This window comes from Ovis aries, chromosome 14, assembly GCF_016772045.2.
Source record: "Ovis aries strain OAR_USU_Benz2616 breed Rambouillet chromosome 14, ARS-UI_Ramb_v3.0, whole genome shotgun sequence".
Taxonomy (NCBI): domain Eukaryota; kingdom Metazoa; phylum Chordata; class Mammalia; order Artiodactyla; family Bovidae; genus Ovis; species Ovis aries.
This window is the reverse complement of record NC_056067.1, coordinates 37,570,007-37,591,539: the sequence shown is the minus strand read 5'-3', so window position 1 is coordinate 37,591,539 and position 21,533 is coordinate 37,570,007. Positions and strand designations below refer to the sequence as shown.

Below are 21,533 nucleotides of genomic sequence, written 5' to 3'. Positions count from 1 at the left end.
CTGAACGTATGGAAGTTTCTAGAATCCAGAACTGATATTTTCAGCTGGGGGTGGGGGTGGTGTGCCCTGGAGAGGAGTTTGAAAAGGCATGATGATAAGATGATAATATGATTTACACCAGGGAAAAATCCCATTGTTCTTATGACATAAACTGGAGCATGACCAGATCATCATGGTTGGTGTGCTGTGCAAAAAAACTGCATCTATATGAACGCTGAGCTTCATGACTCTAGGACTTGACTTCTCCCACGTCCCTATGTCCTACGTAATGTGCCAGCATACAGCAGACCCTCAACACACAGCTCCTGACTGTGAGTAATTCTTATAACTAACTAGAGTTTATAAATGAACCTTATGTATATATGTCCTTGGTAAGTTTACTTAAACACTATGGATGTATGAACTTTGATAACAAAACTGCTATTAAAATATATGTGTCCATAACACATTTTTTTAAATGGCATGATTAAACTATAAGCTTCTAACTCATATCAAGGGCAAAGAAGGTATATACTACAGATTATTTTTTAATTAGAGCAGATAAGTTAATTCACTTTTTTAAAGGAAATGCCTTTAAAAAATATACAGTTTTATTGAGATATAATTTTTACCATAAAACTGACTCTTTTAAAGTGGTCTTAGTATTTCACAGAGTTGTACAATGACAACAATCGTCTATTTTTAGGACATTTTCATCATCCCCCCAAAAGTTTCATTGCCATTAGCAGTCACCCCCATCCTCCCCTACCCTGTGCATGGGCCCTCCTCCTCCACCCCAGCTCCTGGCAACCACTGGTCTACTCTCTGTCTCTACAAGTTTGATGGTTCTAGACACTTCATCCCATACAATATGTGGCCTTTGTGACTCACTTCTTTCATTTAGCATAACATGTTTCAGTATTTTGTTGCTTTTTTGGGCTGAATAATATTCCACTGAGTGGATAGACCATCTCCATTCAACAGTGGATTGGTAGTGGGGTTGTTTCAACTCTTTGGCTACTGTCAACAATGCTGCTATGAACATTTGTGTGCAAGCTTCTATGTGGACGTAAGTTTTCATTTCTCTTGAGTATATGCTTTGGAGTGGAATTCCTGGGTCATATGTTTAAAGAACTACTTTTTACTCTGTGACTTTGCTGCTACTGCTGCTATCATAGATGCCAATAATTACTGGACATTTACTCTGTCCTGAGCCCTATACTAAGTTCTTCATATACCTGGACTCATTTAATCCTCACAAAATTCCCATTTCATAGACAGAAACACTGAAGCTTAAAGAGGTTAAGTGACATACTCAAAGGCTCCTAGATTTGCATTAGGTATCACTCCAAGCCCTGATGCTCTAAGCTACTATTGTACTAGCTCCTGGAGTATCATATTTCTACAAATAAAAATATTTATTTTCAGGGACTTCCCTGGTGGCCCAGTGGCTAAGGCTCTGAGCTCCCAGTGCAGGGGGCCCAGGTTTGATCCCTGGTCAGGGAGCTAGACCCCACATGCTACAACTAAGACCCAGAGAAGCCAAATTTAAAAAAAATATATTTTCAGATGAATCTAAATGGGAAACGATAGTGAAGTTATTCTAAATTCAAGAAGAAGAAGAATTGCTTCTAGAGAACGTCTGTGAGTTCAGGTATAACTGTGTCCTTAGCAAAGACTCAGACTCCCCAGGCTCCTGGCCTTCTACGGCATTACTTATGCACAGAACTCAGATTTCAGGAACATGCGGTCCTCAGGTGTTTCCCATAGGTTTTCCCTCAGGATTTGACAGCGATCAGTGGGCAACGTTCCTCCACATTTATGTGTTTGATGTGCAGATGGCCATCTCTCATTCTGTTAGGACTACACATCTCTTTTTCCTGACTTAACTCTTCAGGGCATTCGGCCTGGTTTGGTTTCCTAAGTTCATCTGTTCATAAAAATATCCCACGTGATGGTCTAGTCTAACATATATGTACTGAACCAGGTGCAAGGCTCAGAGAAGTGGGGAATAGGGCATTACAAACATCTAACAAAGATTCTTGTCTTTGAGGTCCTGACAATCTAGTGGAGTAATAGATAAAAAGAGCACAAATAAAGACTTTCGACAATAAAGCCAGGCTATTGATTAGAAATATCAAATTATAGTCTCTGGCCTTACTTGTTCTATAAATAAAGTTTTATCAGTATGCAACACTATTCCCATTCATTTACAAATTGTCTCAGGTGCTGCTGGGCTACAATAGCGGACAGTATGGCTCATAAAACCTAAGATATTTACTATCTGAACCAATACAAAAAAGGTTTGCTAGCTTCTTGAATTGATGATTGAATGTCATCAACAGTAGTAAGTGAGCTAATAGTTCAAAGGGGGTGAAAGTTTAATGTTGTGTTTGTGTGTATGTGCAGGGATGGTTTTTCAGAGGAAGTGAGGCTTAATTTGGACATTAAGAAAGGGCAGAATTTGGACAGTGAGATGGGAGAGAAGGAGTACTCCAAGGGTACTTAGCAATATCCTGTATAAATATGAAGAAATAAATTAATCTTAAAAGTATTATTATTGATTTCAAGATAATTTAGTAGAAGTTATGTATTTCATAATAACAATGATTATATTTCCATATGTTTATACTCTCTTGCTTGCTTGTAATAGTCTTGTGAGGTAGGCATGGTGGTGAATCATCCCAGTTTGGCAGTGAAGGTTAAGAGGTTGGCTGAAAGTCTTGCTGGGGGTTGCAGACCTTGGTAGCCCACCCTGAGACCATAGTGAGTTTCTGGCTTTTACAGAGAGTCCACCTAAGAACTCTGCAGTTGCTATCCATGCGCAGCAGAGGAAACAATAATTTTGAAATGAAGTCCTATGATTATTTTCACACCAACTTTTCCATTTCCTTAGTCTCCGTGTCCTTAAATAACACTAGGCTGTGAGAGGTTGAGTCACATGCTGACTATCAGTTTTGATGTAAGGTTGTGCTTGAATGTTGCCAAGTAAAGTGCAACAGGGATGTGCTCAACCCTCATCCCTTCAAGAGCTTGAGCATCTTAGATCTTTGAAGGACCTGTTCATCTCAAACCAAAAACAGCTAAGGGGTAGTTGAGATTCCTCAGAATATCTGGACTATGGCCAAAACACTTATTGAAGGTTTGCCATGCACCAAGCACTCTCATTAACTCTTGATGTGTTTAATCCTCACAATGACCCCAAGACGGAGGTACTATTATTCTCTATTATACAGATAAGGCAAATGAGTCATGAGGGTTAAGTTAACATGCTTGAGGTCAGACAGCTAATAAATGTCAGAGCTGAGATTTGAACCCAAGTGTCAGGCTTCAGAGCTTACATTCTTATTCACTGCACTATTATACACCCCCATTCACCAACATCCATGTGTGTGCTAAGTCGCTTCAGTCATGTCTGAGTCTTTGCGACCCTATGGACTGTAGCCCACCAGGCTCCTCTGTCCATGAGATACTTCAGGCAAGAATACTGGAGTGGGTTGCCATGCCCTCCTCCAGGAGATCTCTCCAACCCAGGGAGGAAATCCATGTCTCTTGAGTCTCCTGCCTTGGGAAATGGGTTCTTTACTACTAGCACCACCTGGGAAGCCCACCAACAAGACCAGGGGTGTGTAATTTTGAATCATAGTCCAGAAGACAAACCAAAAACTGCTCTGTACAGACTGCAGGGAAAATGACCATTCGTTTCAATGTGGTCATGGTCAGATTTAGAAATCTGTGAGCACAGGCCTCGAAAGTTCCTAACAAATTCTCAGGCCTGCAAGTATGTCGGAGGGAAGACAGAAGCTTGGGAGAAATGCATGGACCATGCATTTCTGGAATGACCTCAGCCTGGAGACAAAATGTGACAGCATCTCAGAGGGAACAAGGGGATAAGCTCTTATTCAGGAACCAAGCTGAGAAAAGGCTCAAGTGCAGAAAAGGTTTCAACAGGCCTCCAAGAGGGATTACACAACTACGCTGGAACCACTGCATTCTTAATATACCTCACTTGGCCCCACTGAAATTGCTACGGGCAACCCAGCCTGGTGCCTAAAGTGACTGGCTTTTGTTTCTTTCTGGAGCTGTTATGGAGGACTTGGACACTGACAGGATAAAATGACGGACTTGGGTCCATGACAAAAGCAACCAGACATGGTTAGAAAGCTGAAAGTGCCCAACCCTCTGAGTGACCTGGATCGGTCCCCTTAATTTCAAGTCACTGGACTGGACTCAATGAGTTGCCAACCATGAGAGTTTTTTTCTCCCTGCTCCTCATGATCAAAGTAAGAGCCCATCTCTGGGGTGGGGCTTTGCCTTTCATTACCTCTCTTGGGAAAATCTTATGAACTGAATCCTCTAGAGAGTAAGGTTTGGAATAGAAAGGACTACATAAGATATCAAAGAAAAAGTGAAAGCCATTTAAGAGAACAAGACAATTCCCAACAACAACACAGATAGTAGAGTTGAAGGTAATTATATTTTGTACCAGATTGGGGATAATAAAGTAGAGTACGATGCAGAATGCCTGGAAGACATTAAGGCTGTGGGCCTAGTAACAGGCTTATGTAATTTAATGAGCAGAAATAAAAGTTATAAAACAAGAAAGATAAACTAAGAAACAGGAGTATTCCTGAAGGGCTTGGGATGGGCTTTTGAATGATGAGGTAGATATTGCCCCAAATTATGGAGAATACAGAGGGTTGTATTGAGTCTAAGTAAATTATTCTCACTCTTGTGCAGCAAATATCAAGGCTTTATCTCAACACTGCACTCAGTGTGAGTTACTTATTATAAAATAAAAATGGACATGCTAAAATGGTCAGAAACCCACTCCAGAAGTCAGTGCAACATGGAGATTTACAGGGTTCCCAATGTTATGAGCAGCCTTGACTGTAGGCCTCCAAAAGGAAAAGATTCTGAGCTGAGTTCAGAGAAACGGAGACAAATCAGAAGGCAGCTGGGATGGCTGCAGTGACATTTTTCAGAGCAATAGGATAAAGTACTTGAGACAGGCAAAGATTTGAAAGAACATTTCTTGATATTTTAAAGAAGTTTATAGCAGATGAAGCCACCAAGAATGCAACCAACTCGGTTAAACCAGGGAAGAGAAAGATCTGGAACTGGGGAAGAGCTCTGGAGCAGATTCACCAGGAGGGAAGCTGGCAGGTGGCCTGATGCCCAACCTCCCTTTTAGGGTTAATCTCCTGCGTGCGTCCTCCGATTTGGGGGAAATGCAAGGAGGATGTTTTCTCTCTCAAACATTTGAAAAAGCTATTTTCAGCTGTTTTTAGGAAGGGAGGAACAAGAGCATTCCTCTCTGAAACCACAAGAAACCTTCATGTATGCGGCCAGAAGTTGAAAGTAAATTTGTTATTATTCTACTTACGCGATTCGGGCCTTTTCAGAGTCACCTGAGGACCCTTCAGACAAGGAAATTCTGGACACGATCAAAGTCCCTTCCGAATAAAGTACCTCCAGTGTTGCCTGCCTTGATGTAGCTGATGCACAACTTCACTGTGCAATGTGACTGCAGTGCGCAGCACTCTCATCATGGTTCTAGCATTTAAAATATAACCCTGAATTAGATCAGTTGATAAATTAGCTCCAAACTATAGCCAAAGTCGCCTACCCATTGGAAGAATTTCTAGTAGAGCTTCTGTTCTTTGCCTCATAAAGACTCTACTATGAGGGTCCATGGCTGCTGTGAGGGGAGTGTTTTGTTGTTGTTCTTATTGCTAAATGGGGGGAAAGAAAAACTGGTTTTGTAACTGTACTGGCCTTATGAATTACCTGATAAACAACTCTGAGTAATAAGATTGGAAATTCTCTTAAAAATTTTTGCACATTATTTGGTTACAGTCTCCATATGGTAGAAAGGCGAGGACAGAAAACCTTCCATTCCGCGTCTCCACCCGCACCACCCCCCCACAACCACATATTTAATCCATGCGCTTATGTCAAACTTAATTACAGGACTTTTGGCATAAAATAACAGTCCACATCCTCAGAGAGAAGAACTTAAGCAGTTAATATGTGCGATTGAGTGAAATTGCTTTGCTGAATGTTTATGAGTAACCCAAGACCAGTGAAATGTGCTGATATTTTAACCATTTCAATGCTGAACTTGTGCCAAGAGGCTGTGGAATAGAGGGGAAAAAAGAATAATTTCTCCTGATCTGCTGTGTATTATATTTCCTGAAACTGAGAGCGTTGGGTAAGACAATTTTATGGCACTTTCACAAATAGGTTTGTAGAAGAAAAACAATAAAGCTACAACAATTATGGAACTTGTCCTCATCTCAGGGAACTGCAGGAATTCAACAGAAGAGCAGCAGGTTTAAACCCATGCCCGTTTCTGCAGAAAATCCTCGGGAACATCACAGTTCCCTACAAGGGGCAATTATTTTTGCCTTCGGGTTTTTTCTGACCCCCTTGAACCTTTTCAGACATTTCTCTTTCACATTCATTCCCAGTTTAACGTGAGTGGTTTTAAAATGTAGAGATTTCCAACCCTAAAATGACTGTTTCCCACTGTCATCATTGATGAAATAAACTGCCTCTGTTGAAACTTTCTTTTGTCTAAATCATTCACAGTAAGACTTGCCTCTTTCAGACTAGAGGAGCCTCTTAAAATATAACATCATCTGCTTGGTTTCCTTCTTTATCCAATGTTCTTTCTTAAGCCAGTGAGATTTGGAGCTACTTCTGACTTTATACTTCCTCTCATTACCTTTGTTTAACAACATGGCCGTATTACTTACCACCTGCCCCATAAATGCCAGTCTTTTAACATGATAGTTTCTGAAGCTCCTCGGTACTTAAACGTTCCACCGAGCCCAAATTCTATCTCCATTCTCTCCAAAGCCAACTCTCCCACCCCTAGACTTTTAGGGGTGTATTCAACACATGTCCCAAGGACGACAGAATCCAATTACATCATGCTCATCTACAAAATGTTCAGGAGCTTCAGGTTTTAGCAATGTTGCCCATCCATCTTGCCTCACACTTCTTCTCCCTCTAAAGGCTTTCTCATCCCACTTCTGTGACTCTCTGTACCGTTTCAGTTCATTGGCTTACACCTTCGATTGCTATTTAAAAATACTCTTGGAAGTGCATTTTCTCTTCTATCAGCTTCTCCAGATATCCTTAGGGTTATATTTTATACTTATTTTTAGAACTCTAGTTTAGTCTAAGCACATAGAATCCCAGCCTTGAGATGGGTACAATAATGTTATGGTGTTGAAATTTGAGGGTATTTGTGAAATTACCTGTCACAGGGCCTGATCCATAGAAGACTTTCTATAAAAGTCACTGATGCACTGATTCCTTTATTCATTCAAAGTATATTGAGCACTTAATGCACAAAACTACTATCTGGTGATAATACTTTGAATCATGCTAGTTGCTGGGGATTCAGATATGAGAGACCCTACATTTGCTAAAATAGTTCTAGACATGTGAATGCCACACTCTGAGTACTTTATACATTTCTGTATACAGTTCTGCACTAGGAACGTCACACACAGCTAGCGACCCAGAAGGGAGGGATTTTACCCCTTGCGTTATTTTTGATGCAGGTTATCAACATTCAGGTTTGAAGATCATAACTGCAAAACTCTTCTAGTCTCAAAGCGAAATATTTTAGTAAAGCATTAAGGTGATGCCCAGTATGGTAGAAACTCATGGACTATACATAAATGGACTTTGTTTACTTCTTATTCATATTTTGGGTCTTAAAGTTACTTTATTAGAGGGACGTTCCCTGGCTCACCCAAAGAGAAATTAGTTCTCCTTATACTTTCTCTCACACTCTGCACTTTCCCTTTGTGGTACTCACCACAATCTGCAGGTGTGGATTTATTGTGGGATTATCCCTTTGGTGTCCATCTCCCTTGGGACACTGTAAGTAAGCTCCGAGAAAGTAGAGACCTTATCCATTCCATTCAATACTCTACACTCAAGCTCTACCACAGTGCTTGGCCCACGGTAAGTGTTCAATGACATTTGTTGAATTATTATTGTCATAATTTATAACATTGATTACAAAAGTGCAAGCAGTCAATTCAGTGTTTTGTTTTTTTTTCCCCCACTTTGGAATGAGCCACCTAATTTTTGAAGCATCTTTCCCTCCCTCGTGACTTCCATGTGGCATATTACTGAACTATTTGGGGGTTTCACTGGCTGGCTGTGAAGAAGGGGACAGAAGCAGTTGGTTGCTTTTACCCCCATGACAAAAGCTGATGGCAATTGAAGAAGAAAGGCTGAGCTAGAAAAGGTCAACTATCAGACAAGTCCGGGAGGTGGGGAAAGCTGGACATGGGAAGAGAGTGACCTTGGTGTCTTCCTGTCCTTACTTCCTGTCTCCCCAGGAAGTGTCACTCAGAGGTTTTCAGGAAAGGGTGTTGTCATGGCAACTGAATTGGCTCTTCCCCTCCTGGCTGTATGGGGACAAGTGCCCTCGTGTACTCTGGCTGTGCCTGTGCTGCAGGGGGGAAGAGGGCAGTCACTCTGAGGCTTCAGAAGCATCATGGAAAATGCAGAGCAGACAAGGTCTGCCACGAAAGAACCGACTACAGCATGTGGCAAGGACTCAAGCCCAGGATGCCGCAGAGCCTGCTCTTGAACTAATTAAAATTTAATCGGCTAAAGCCATTTTCTTGATAATTTGGAAACCCTCTCTTAACTTTTGCAAGTTCCAAAGAGCCTTTAAAATAGAGGACGCTGTATTTTTGCACGTTTCTCTCTGTGGATTAGGTTTCAGACCCCAAAAGGCACTTCAGAGAGAGGAACCCTAGACGGAGTAACTGTGGAATTCATCATCCAAACCGGGACACTTTGGAGCGCTAAAAGAAGTGCTATTAATATCTATACCAGGACAACAGCTATCAACTGGGCTGTCCTGGGCAAAATGGGATGTGCGCTCCAGAAAATTCTGGGGTTGAAAGCAGATTAAATGTACCCTGGAATCAAAAATCCAGGCAGGCAGGTCTGTGTCTGTGTGACTCCAGGCCATGACAGGTGCTAGGTATACAGCAGGTGCTCAAACTTATTAGTTGAATGAGTAAATCCAGAGAGGTCCCGGGCACGCTTTCTGAAGAGGAATTGATATGGGGCCCGTGGACCTAGGTCAGACCTAGCAGTGACACTGCAAGGGGTGGTCTGTGTTCCTCCGGAAGTCAAGCCTGCAGGAGCTCAGTACAGGAGGAGACCTGTGTGCCCTGTTAGCGCATCCCTAACTGTTAGCAGCTAATTGCCTTCTGTTGACACACCCTGAGGGGGAATGTGAAGCAGTTCTTGACATTTGCATATGCATCGTCTGCCTACTTATTTTGCTGGGTCCTTATCTCCTACAATTCACACGACTGTGCCCTGGTTTTCAAATAGGCACATAACAGGCATCATACTTTAGGGTCTCTTTGGCAAAAAGTGGGCTTCTCAGGATTTCCTTCTGGGTTAGCCAGAGATGCTGGTTGCAGGCTGGGGCCTGCCCAGACTCGCTGGGTCACTCTTGTTCCCACCCCTCCTCCACCAGCCTGCCCAGTCCTTCAGGAAGAGTGCAATGGTCCATTGACCTCCAGGGAGCAAAAGGGCACGTTCAGCCTTTTTAAAAGTTATGGACACTCTGAGTGACACCAGAGCCCACGCCTCCAACGGCAAGGCCAGCGGCCCTGGAGAACAGGGCGAGGCCTGGGTGCGCCTCCTTGTCCACTTCTAGTCTTGCGCTAGAACTGACCAGAATCGATGCCCCTCTTCCTCGGGGCCGGCTGAGCGCTCCGTCCTCTTCCCATGTCTTGGGAGAGACCCGTCTCCTCTGACAAACTCAAGATTCCAGGCCGAACTTTCCCATGCCATCGTCCCTCAAAATAGCCGGAGCTGAGCTGTATTTATAGCCGTGTGAGACTCTAATGGGCCAATTTGTTTGAATTTCCACTGCTTTTGTGTTGAGCATACCCCTCACCCGTGGACGCTCTCTTTAGGCCTTTATTGATGGGGTGTGTTAGGGTAGAGGGGGCCATGTTCAAGATGGTAGCTGTATAGAGTCCGGGGGCTGTTTTGCATATTTACTGTTCTTTCAAGCCGGTTTTTTGAGAGAGAGAAAGAGACAGAGAAAGAGGTTTCTGTAAGTAGCCCGGACAATGAGAACAAGCCCGGCTGTATGCCAAGCACGGGATCCCGGCCAAAACACATATCATTAGCTTGGACCAGCTATAAGCAAGGAAATGAGAAACATATGTTGGAGAGCAAGGTTAGGAGTGAGAGACTATGGGTCAGTGACAGTCACCCTAAAACTTTTCCCTTGTTCTTCAGCTGTGGCCTGGCGGTGTCAAATGTCATTTCGACTGCCTTGATTTCTCATGGTGGGGCTGCCTGTGTTTTGTTTTGTTTTTTTTGTTTTGTTTTGTTTTTTTTTCTTCCTCCCTCTGTCGTTTCCTGATGGGAGTTTTTTTGGGGAGGGGAAGAGGGAGCCGGCGGGGAAGGGCTGGTGTGATAGTTTTTCTCAGTTCTGGGAAAATCACAACCTTGTTTCCCGTGATGCTCTCGGAAATTCCTCACTTTCTCTGAAATTACGGTGTCTCTCCGTTTGGGATTTGGACTTGGTTCCTGAAGGGAAGAAAGAGGGGAAGGCTTTGAAAGCATTTCTTGCTGTTTCTTTCTTAAATATAATTAGACGCGCCTCATTACCTCACGCTGAAGGACTTTTGTACTTTTTCCGAGCTGTGTTTGCTCTGATCTCTGATGGTCTGCGGCCTGTCGTATCCACTTGGCATTTTATCATATTAGCAGTTATTTTTTCCCCAACACGTCTGTCCTCTCCTCTGGCTCTCTGCGAGGTATCTGAACTTGATTCGCTGGTCTGAAGGCCACGCCCGGGGAGTCTGTTGGGGCCCAGTGCCGGGTGACAGGCCTGTCCTCTTCCAGCCCTTCCCGACTTCCCTTGCCTCCACCACATTCGTTTTCCTTAAAGTTTTTCCCGGACAGTTTGCTAACAAGGCTGTGCTCTCTTCCATCCCAGGGTCAAGACCCTGTTCTCTATAAAACCCAGATGAAGAACTGTATCACAGGAAACTCAGAGGCGGTCCCTGGAGAACCAACTGTGGCTACTGTTCTGAAGGCAAGGATGGTTCCAGATGGCTGCCCGGGAAACTCACTGGGCTCCGAGGCCTGGTGTTGGCTACGGTCACAAGGCAGCCAGAGGCACACCCGGCCCATCCTGCTGAGGGGCTGTCATGCCAATGGGTTTGTGGGGCTGTGCAAACCTGGATGGCAGCAAGCTGGGGGGAAAGGCCCTTCCGTAAATTCTCCTGGCCAGCCTTTTTAACACTTGGGGAATGGTGTTGGGGTGGAAACCATTTCAAATAATTAAAACATTTGGTCCCTGTTTATCCTTTGCTTCCTTCTTCAGGCCATGTTCTGAAAATAAACTTTGCTCTGAGTTTCCGGGCTCCTAAAATTCCCGAGTGTGTGAGTGTCCTGAAGGCCTTGGGCAGAGTTAATGATTGGCTGGAGGTTAGCCAGACCTGTTTCTCCAGGTGAGCTGTCTTCACAGTTCAGTCTTCATTTTTTCCCCCTCTTTTTCTGGGTAGCTATCTCTCTCCCCTGCATGGAGACAAGCCTTATTGTTGACTGTTGCTCAGAGCTCAGTGGATCAGGAAGGGTGCATGCCAGAGTGTGTGTCCATTTGACAAAAAAAAAAACAACAACAACAACAACAAAAAAAACCCAAGAGAGGAACTAGGGCAGCCAAACCACAACATGCAGACAATGGATATTTTAAGTCTTAGATTGACAGCGAGGTAGGATCCTGGTTAGGTGCCTGAACGTCGTCCAGTTTCCAAGCATCTGTTTCTCAACCCTCTCTCCCTTCCCTCGCTGTCATGGTGGGGGGCAGCTGGTATGAGGATTGAGTCCATGTGTTTTCTTTCTGTGTCCTTACTTTTGGGCTGCCTCTCAAATCTCAACACAGCCAAAACTCGCCTCAAATCTCCACTTCCCGCCATCTCCTCTACCATCTCCCTGCCCAACCACATCTCTGCTCGTCTAGAATCCAAAAGCCCTCCAAATGGCCCCTCCACTTCCTCTTTCACCCTGCTTTGGTCTGTTCATCAATGAGCAGCCAGAGGTAGCATCAGAAAACCCAAATCGGATTAATTCTGTTTTCCTGCTGACAACCCTGCTGGGCCCTGACTACTTCTCCAGCTTGATACTGAGCCATCTTTCTTTGGTCCTTCATGTTCCAGACACACTAGCCCCATTGTTGTTAGGAATAACACAATGCTTACTCAATGGGTTGGGAGGAGTAAATGCTTTTTAAACACATAGAGCACCTGAACGAGGTTCTGACCATGATTGGGGCTCAATGAATGGAAGTACCATTCCATTTAATTCTTTGAATTTGCCAAGGGCTTCCCTACTTCAAGGCCTTCACAGACACCTGCCATTCATCTTTTTCTCTTTGTCAGGTTCTTTCTTAGCTTTCAAGTTTGAGTTTAAACAGTAATTCCTTAGAAATCTTTTCTAACTAGTCTGTTGAAATAGGTTCCCATCCTTTTCATTCCCAATCTCAGTATTCTCCTGTAATAGCCTATTTATTCCCCTCATATCACTTTTTCCAACTTGTCATCACTTCTTATTTGCTTACCTGTGGGCACAGGTAGTTGTGTATATCCTGATCTAGCACAAGAAGCATTTGCTGAATCAGTCTCCTATAAAGGAATGATCCAAACTCCGAACCTGTCTTCTTCTAATACGACAGCCACCTTCCAGCCACTGTGTCTCCTGGGCTACACTTTCCTCTCCAGTTCCTACAACTATTTATTTATTCTCTCATCCTTTTACCCTGGGCTCTTGGTGATGGAAATTCTCTGAATTTTCCAGGGGCTACCACATCCCTCCACCATCACTCTGTTCTTTCCTCTTGCTTGTGGGCCAGTTTTTCCAGTGAGAGGCTCACATTTTCATTTATATGTAAATGATAAATAGTAGAGTATGCAGAGTGAGTTCAGTGACTCATAACTCTTCACCTGTCTAGTTAGAAGGGTTTGGGGATGAATTAACTCATCATCTACCATTAAGAGATCAATGTCTATGCAATTATTCCATGAACACCCAAGATTAGACATCTGAGAGCCCTACCTGAGAGCCTGAAGAGATAGGAGGAAACCACAGTCCTCATTTTTATCCTTCTTCAGCTCAGTTCAGCTCAGTCACTCAGTCATGTCTGACTCTTTGTGACCCCATGGACTGCAGCATGCCAGGCTTTCCTGTCCATTGCCAACTCCTGGAGTTTATTCAAACTCATGTCCATCAAGTCAATGATGCCAACCAACCATCTCATCCTCTGTTGTCATCCCCTTCTCCTCCCACCTTCAATCTTTCCCAGCATCAGAGTTTCTTTTCCAGTGAGTCAGTTCTTTTCATCAGGTGGCCAAAGTATTGGAATTTCAGCTTCAGCATCAGCCCTTCGAAGGAATATTCAGGACTGGTTTCCTTGAGGATTGACTGGTTTGATCTCCTTGCAGTCCAAGGGACTCTCAAGAGTCTTCTCCAACACCACAGTTCAAAAGCACCAATTCTTTAAAACTCAGCTTTCTTTATAGTCCAACTCTCACATCCATACATGACTACTGGAAAAACCACAGCTTTGACTAGATGGACCGTTGTTGGTAAAGTAATGTCTCTGCTTTTTAATATGTTGTCTAGGTTGGTCATAACTTTTCTTCCAAGGAGCAAGCATCTTTTATTTCATGGCTGCAGTCACCATCTGCAGTGATTTGGAGCCCCCAAAACAAAGTCTTTCACTGTTTCCATTGTTTCCCCATCTATTTGCCATGAAGTGATGGGACTGGATGACTGATCTTTGTTACCACTCATCATGATCGTATGTTGAATTATGTAGAAATAAGAGCTAAGACGTGGTCACCTGACCTGTCTTCATGAATCTCGCTTTCTCTCATAGCCAAGAACACAGGGAAGGAAAATGTCCTCAACTGAATTTTATTATTATTATTTATTGATTAATAGCCTGTCTTTTTTTTTTTTTCCTTTTAGCCTCTGTGTACTTTACTAATTACTTCTCTGAAAATCCTTTTACTTTACCATTCACCAGAATGCTGCCACCTTTGGGAAAGAAGGTGGCAACATGACAGAAGTATAAAGCTTCATAAAAACTGAGCTTCCAGAAAACTCTTACTGAAGTGCTGGTCCAGCCCCACCCTGCAATATAATGCACTGTGAAGGCAATGATGTAATCATGAGAAATAGCACAAAGCTTGCATCATAGTGATTCTTCTCATCCAACAGAATAAGCCTAGGGATAACTATCTTCATCATTTCATTCTTGGCCCCACCTGGATTTGCACCACTGGCGTGACTAAATCATGGAAACATGTCTATCTGCACATTTGAGACAGTCTGTTCCATTAATATGATCTGAAGGTGAAATCTGTATATCCCCCAGACTAAACTACTTCATGATTTGAGTTATTAAGAAAAGCCCAAATAGTTATTAATTCCCTTAAGGGGGAAAATAAAGGTCTCTCCCATTCATATGCAGAAGAGATTCCACTAGTTTATATATATTTGGATGGGTAGCAGATAATGATTTTACCGAAATGAAATTTCTTTTCTTTTTATGGCCATGTGATGTGGCATGCAGGAACTTAGTTCCTCAGCCATGGATTGAAACTGTGCCTCCTGCAGTGGAACTGTAGAGTCTTAACCACTGGACCACCAGGGAAGTCCCAAAATGAATTTTCCAGGATTTCATAGTGGGAACTTTGGGAGCAAAAAAAGAATGCTGGTGGTAAACAGGAAGGAGAAAATGTTTCTTTAATGTGACATATATCATTATAATGGTACCTTAAATTCAGAGGTTACCTCTATTTGAAAGAATATGAAACATTATGTACACAGCATTGTAAACCTCAAAAATACAAGTATCCTTACTTTAGAGATGGGAAGAATGGATTCACAGATGAGTCTTCCCCCAAATACAGAACTCTGGAGGCATGCCAACATAGCTATATTGCCATTCCAGAGCCTCTGTGTTTCCACAGATCTCAGACTAGACCAAACAATTTTTTTTGGTATTAGACTTGAATCAAAGGGGCAGCCAGGTTGTATTTAACTCAACAAATAAAGTAAATGTTGATTGAGTGTCTACTATGTATAAAGAATATGAAAGGCACAGGCCTTGTTCTCAAGGAACTTGTAACTTGGTGAAGGAGACAGACATGTAAACTAAATTTAATGTAAAGCACTATTGAAGTAAAGCAGTGAGAAAGAAGAACTGACGGCTAGTTGTGGAGGCATCCGAGGGGTGGAGCTGCTCTGGATGGGGGCTGCTTATGACAATCAGAAAGAGAAAGATCCACTCGTAGAATCAGGCTTCTTCTCTACTGGCACCAGGGGACCCTTCTGACTGGTGGAGATTTCCTCTTTGTTCTGAGCTGAACTACAGGTAGGTATCTGCAAAAATCCACCATGTGCTTCTAGCTGTAGCCGCCAAAGAAATGTAAATTGCTTTAATCCCTCTCGTGTGCACCTGCCTTCACAATTCTAAATCTAGATGACATTTCTCTCTTCTCTCCCAGTGCCAAGACCACTTTGTTGCTGTTGTTTAGTCACTAAGTCATGTCTGACTCTTTTGCGACCCCACGGACTGTGGCCCACCAGACTCCTCTGTCCCAGTCAAGAATATTGGAGTGTGTAGCCATTTTCTTCTCCAGGGGATCTTCCCAACCCAGGGATCGAACCTGGCATCTCCTGCACTAGCAGGTGGATTCTTTACCACCAAGCCACCAGAGAAAGCCCAAGATTTCTTGGCCTTCTCCTGTTTCTGATTAAATGTACCAATTTCTTCAACTTGTTCCCCTAGGGATGATTCTCAAACCCTTCACTATCTGGACATTCTTCTCTTGACCCATTCTAGTTTATTCATGTCCATCCTTAAAAATCAGCATTCAAAACGGAACACAATATAGGACTTTAGACACGTGTTGACCAGTGGGTCACTTTCTTCCCTTGTAATCCATCCTTGCCTCTGTTTATTCATCCATCCATCCATCTAAATGACACTTAAATAAGCTTCTGTAGTAGTAGGCATGGTTCTAGTTATTAATAGGGGATAAAAAGGTGAAAAATTTCAATGAAAGTCAAGTTTAGAGAGATGATGATTGGAGAGAACCATATTTCTACCAACACAACCTAAGATTTTATTAGTAATCTGGCAGCCACCATTAATGCAGTTAGCATATACTGAATTTGTCCACCCCTAAACTTCTAACACACAGCTTCACAAAAAACTTATGCTTAAACAGATGGTCCTTGTTCAGTGCTTTGTCATTTGATTTTGGAAACCAAAGTTCAGGACTTTCTATTGATTTTGGCCTTTGAAGTTTCAGCACATCATTTCAGTTCACTGAGATCCTTTGGGAATCTAGACCCTGTCCTCCAATATCAGTCCGTTCCAGTTAGTTCTAGTCCACCTGTGGACATGAGTATGACCACCTTAGCCCAGAACCCTAATGCATATCAAGTCAGCTTTGAACCCTGACCCAGCTCTATGACTAGCAAAGCCTTGTTTTTTTATCTTGGCCAACAAGATCATTTTAGGTCAAATGATGCTAAAATCAAGATACAGCGGGCCTAAGGCATATTTTTAAAACCAATTTACTAGTATAAATACTAAATAAATAAATGCCTTAATATAAAGTAGAACTGAGTTCCAGGCCTTTTCCAACCTGGTGTTTACAGAGGATCAGTCGTTAATGTGGAAATTGGCAGATCCAGAAGGTTTGGGACGGAGGATCTCCCTGTTCAACTCAGAGATACTAAATCAGCAGCTTAAGTCTCCACACTGTCTCTGGGGCTAGAGAGGATAACAGTGTTCTTTATAAGCATCTTGGATTTCTACTTTAAAAACGAAATCCACTGGGTCCCATCAGTCTGTGGTTTGTCTGCTCTGGTTTTCGCCAACTTGAGATGGAGTTGCGTTGTGATTGGTTACAATATTCTGCTCTTTGGAAGGGGGAGCCCACTGACCCCTGACCACAGCCGGTCATACAGAGAGTATCAGAGGCAGACCAATTACCTAAGAGGATGGAGAAAAATCAAACAAGGGCCGGGCACAAGGAGGGGAAAAAACACACAGCAGGCCCAGCTTTAGTTCCACTGCTTGAATTACCACTATGTCAATAGAAGGTGATAAATCAAGGGAGATATTTACTGATTAAAATTACAGACTCCTACGGGAAACTGTATAAACAGATTGAAGAACAAAGCCTTTGGGGACTGAGCCCAGCCGAATCCATCCAGGATTTGGCCAGTCGTTTCTGTCTCCAGCCAACTCTTGGACCCAGGGGTCATCGAGAGAGCAAGTTTCTCCACGAAATCTGACTTTCTACGCACAGATCCAAATATTTGTGGGGAAAATGTAAAGCCACGTTGGGAAGAAATTCAGGACTCAGATCCATTCACCAGGGATCCTCTTATTTCATTTCTTCTTCTTCTTCTTCTTCTTCTTCTTTTTTTTTGCTTTTACTCTCCAGTCTGGTCTAGACTCACTAAAAGGATCCAGAACACCTGGTCTCTGGGCCTTGCCTGCCAGTGGAGGTCCTGAGGCCACAGATGCAGAAGGGAGGACATAGAAGACCTGAGTGGGTGTGAAGCCAACTCCTGCAAAGAGGTTGAGAAGTGGTGACTGTTGCCACTAAGCTTCCTCTGCCAGCCCATCTTGTCCACCCTTTCGGGTGTGATCACATTGGTGTTGCCAGGGCAACCCGAGCTCTGCTCTGCCACCCTGGTCTTTCCAGGTGCATCGCACGGTCAGTGCCACTGTTTCTTTATATGATGATCTTCTTTGGGAATGTCAGGAGCAGTTTGTGCAAGGAGGGCTTAAAGTGAGGTTGTGGCTTTGTTTTCAGAGCTGTACATCTCTTTATATCAGCTTTGTCTGTGTGAATGAGACTGACACTCCAAACCCCTCTGTTCTGATGTGGGCAGCACAGGTTTCTTCCTGATGGATGGGGAGGCCTGCGTGAGGCTGTTGAACATCACACATCACTACCAGCTCCATTATCTACGACGAATGGGCTGGGGTGAAATTTTGCCCTTTTAACCCAAGTTCCATTCCTTTCCTTTGGTACCCTTGGCTGTGAATATCCAATCATCACTCAAAGGGAATTGGGCAAAAATGTCCTGGGAAAAATGGGCTCTGATGGTTGGGAGGAAGGAGGCAATCAGCTGTACAATGTCAACGCGTCACACAAGTGTGTTGGAGGCGTCGTTCCTGTTAGGACTTCCGTGCGTGCTTGGTGGTTTTGTTGGTTTGGTAAGTGTGCCTGGCTGACGGGACAAATGGAGGCTGAAACCAGCTGATGTTCTACTATCAGGCTGCCTTGTGGCGTGTCCTGACACAGGGCAGTGCCACTTGGAGGGACAGGTAACTTCTTCATTCATGGGATGAATCAGTCCTTCAGGCATGCAGCCTACCTAGTAGGGGCATCTTCTCCTCAACGTCCCTCCAGGGAGAGTGCCTTTTCTAAACGTCAGGCAGGTACAGAACACACTGGGCAAGGCCCTGGTTCTTCTGGCCTTTTCTTTGGAGCTGGGAGGAAGAGGAAGTAAAGAAATTCCCAACTAGAACTTTTAGAAGTTCATACTTGGCCTTTCAAAAGGCAGCGGTGGATAATAAAATGTCTGTATAATTGCCCTGGCTCGCTCTCCTATTCTTTCGCAACTTGGTTACTGTAAAGTGAGGTGAGCCGCCTTGCTTGTGTTCCCCGCCGCCCACCACCGCAGAGGGATTTGTCAGGCCTTCCCTGTCTGTTTGAACTCCAGTCCTGGGGTGTTACAGCACCAGTTTCTTTCCTTTGGCCTCCGGAGATCGTGGATGTTATAGCTCAGACTGCAACTGTCTTAACTTCTGGAAAACTCTGAGATGTCCTTCTGTTTTTTTTTTTTTTTTTTGAAAAAGAAGTTATGTTTATAGCTGCTGCGCTTGACTGCTCTGCCCTTCGGAGCCTTCTCTGAGTGGTTTCCAGCATGCTCGCTTATCTTCGAATGGAAGCACATTTGGAGATGGGGAGAAATTAATTACGATTTCCTAAGCGGAGAGGGTGAAATCGGCTGTCGCAAGCCGTGGGGGCGCTCTGATCTCGTTCTTCTGCTCTGCTTGACAAAAAATCTTTCTTTGCCCTGGAATATCATGGCCTGGAGGCCTTTAAATTAAAAACAGTTGTGAAACTGGCAGCAATTTAGAACTTATGCCAGTGCATGAATCCGTAAAGAGCAGGGCCTCAGGGATGCAGGTCATGTGTCTATAAAGAGGCCTGTTTTGTGTCCTTGGTTTTCACTGGGGCGCGCCTTTGGCCTGCCGCTTCTTCTCTCTCGCAGGGGGAATGCCGGCTCTTTGGCTGGTTTCCCCCCCCCCCCCCCTTCTGAATTAACCTCCCACCTAGTCCCACATCCCGGGGTTCAAGGGTTTGCCCCATGCATGGGGGCACTGCCAGGGCCTGGTGCTTCTCCGTGTCTCCCAGGCCAGCGATGGAAGCATCCAGTGGCTGGCGCCTCCCAAGAACACAGGGGGACCAGGAGACAGCGTGACAAGTGCGAGAGATGACAACGCAGCTACAGAGGAGGCCCTCGCTGACGACACGAACGCTAGCCTGCAAAGCCGAATGCAGTTTCATAGAAGACGTTTTTGTCAATTTCCAGAGAAGGTAGCGGAAATGCCAGACAATAAAATAGTGAGTTGAGGATGGGCCAGTAAAATTCCTCCTTCGTGTTTATAGCCTGCCTGCTTCAAAGCCAGGAGGCGTAATCTCAAATGGGCTTGGTCAGAGGGAGGGGTGGTGAGACTGGAGGGTGGTGGACAGTCAAAACCTTAACTCTTTTCCTCACAGAAGCCTTCCTACTGACACTTCCTCTAGCATTTTGGCTACTCCACTGTGGTGGTCTTGCTCAGAGGATGCCAGAACATACTAAGATATCTGGCATCTTTAGTTCAAAAGTCCACCTTTAAGGACAAGGAGGCCCAAGGACCCACTATCAGTTCATCCTATTTGGCAGAAAAAGACTTCACACTTTAGTCTGAAAACATAATTGTTTTCCTTAGTCAAATTCAGAGCTGTATTCAACAGGCTATGCTGACAGTCACTAATTGGCTGTCTCCTATGAGTGGTGGTAGGGAATAGCTTGCCAAGTTTGGTGGGGCCAGTATGCCTAAGATGTTACAGACAGAGGTAAGGGATTTGCACCGTCTCTTACAGGTAGTTGATGTTTTAAAGCAAAAGGATGCTTGAGCAGAGTTATGCTTTTGAAGAGCTATCATAGAATGATTTTGAAGATAAAGGTAATAGCTAATATTTCTTGAAACCCTACTATGTAGCAGAAACTGGGTTATTTTATTACATGCATTCTCTTCTTAAATCTCCATATGACGCTATGAAGTAGGCTCCACTCTTACTTTACCACATCCTCACTTTACAGCCAGGGAGCCCAAGGTTCAGGGAGGTTAAGAATCTTGCCTGAGGTCACACAGCTTGCAAGTGGTGGAACAAGGATGAGGCTGCAGTCCCAACAACTGCAGAGCCCACACTCCTAGCTACTGCAGATCAGGCCTAGTGTGTGCATTGTTTGTTTCACCCAGTGTCCAGAAAAATCCATTTCTTCGTGTAGAAGGAAGGGCGAACCTCTGGGTCTGGGGTCTTACGACCTGGATGTCGGGTGTGCCAGGCACAGCAAACAGAAAAACGAACACTTAGCTGAATCTGGAAAGTAGCCCTGGGGAGCTCCCTGGTGGCCCAGAGCTGAGACTCTGTACTCCCAGCGCAGGGAGCTTGGGTTTGATCCCTGGTCAGGGCACTAGGTTCCACATACCCCAGCTAAGAGTTTTCATGCCTCAACTAAAGATTCTGAGTGCCGCAACGAAGACTGAAGATCCCGTGTGCTGCACCTAAAACCTGACGAAGCCAGATACCTAAGTAAATAAGTAAACAACTTAAAAAGTAGCTCTCACAAGCTTTTGTAAGTTACTAAAAACAGCCAAATATAGGACAGTTAAGGTGCCCTGCATCAAGATGGAGAACAAAAATCACTAAATGTCAGACATGGCCTGCACACAGGGGAGGCTCAGCAATCCCGCCAGGCGTGCACCTTGTGTCTCTCGGGCCACTTCCCCATCATCTTGGGCAAAGCCACCCCTCTTCACCTCATTCTTCTCAGCTGTATAATGTGGATAGTCATATGTAAGTGAGATGACATAAAGCACCTGGTAGAATACCAGGCATAGATAGGTGCTCAGTGAAGCTTTTGTATGTGAACTGGGAAACTGCCTCGTTTTCAGGAAAAGTTGTAGATTTTTTTTCCTTCGTTCAGAAAAACACTTAACTCTTACCGAGTGTTTTATTCATCAAAGACCTGGCCTTTTCTTCATGAAAAGTATATCTTTTAATGGGGGTCACTTCTTGATGTTTCGTGTAGCCTGTATTTAAAAACACCAGCCATTTCCTCTAACAGTAAAGTTGCTACACAAGTGAAAAAAAAAAAAAAAA

General features: G+C 43.9%; 1 long non-coding RNA gene across 1 annotated transcript in view; it reads left to right on the top strand.

The window, feature by feature from the left end:
• The window catches only part of LOC121816500 (uncharacterized), a 46,789-nt gene extending 35,426 nt beyond the window's left edge, over positions 1–11,363 (top strand). Inside the window, exon 3 of the long non-coding RNA XR_006056143.2 lies at positions 10,994–11,363. This is a non-coding gene — a long non-coding RNA (uncharacterized LOC121816500). The remainder of the gene's footprint in view (positions 1–10,993) is intronic.
• The last annotated feature ends 10,170 nt before the right edge of the window (positions 11,364–21,533 follow it).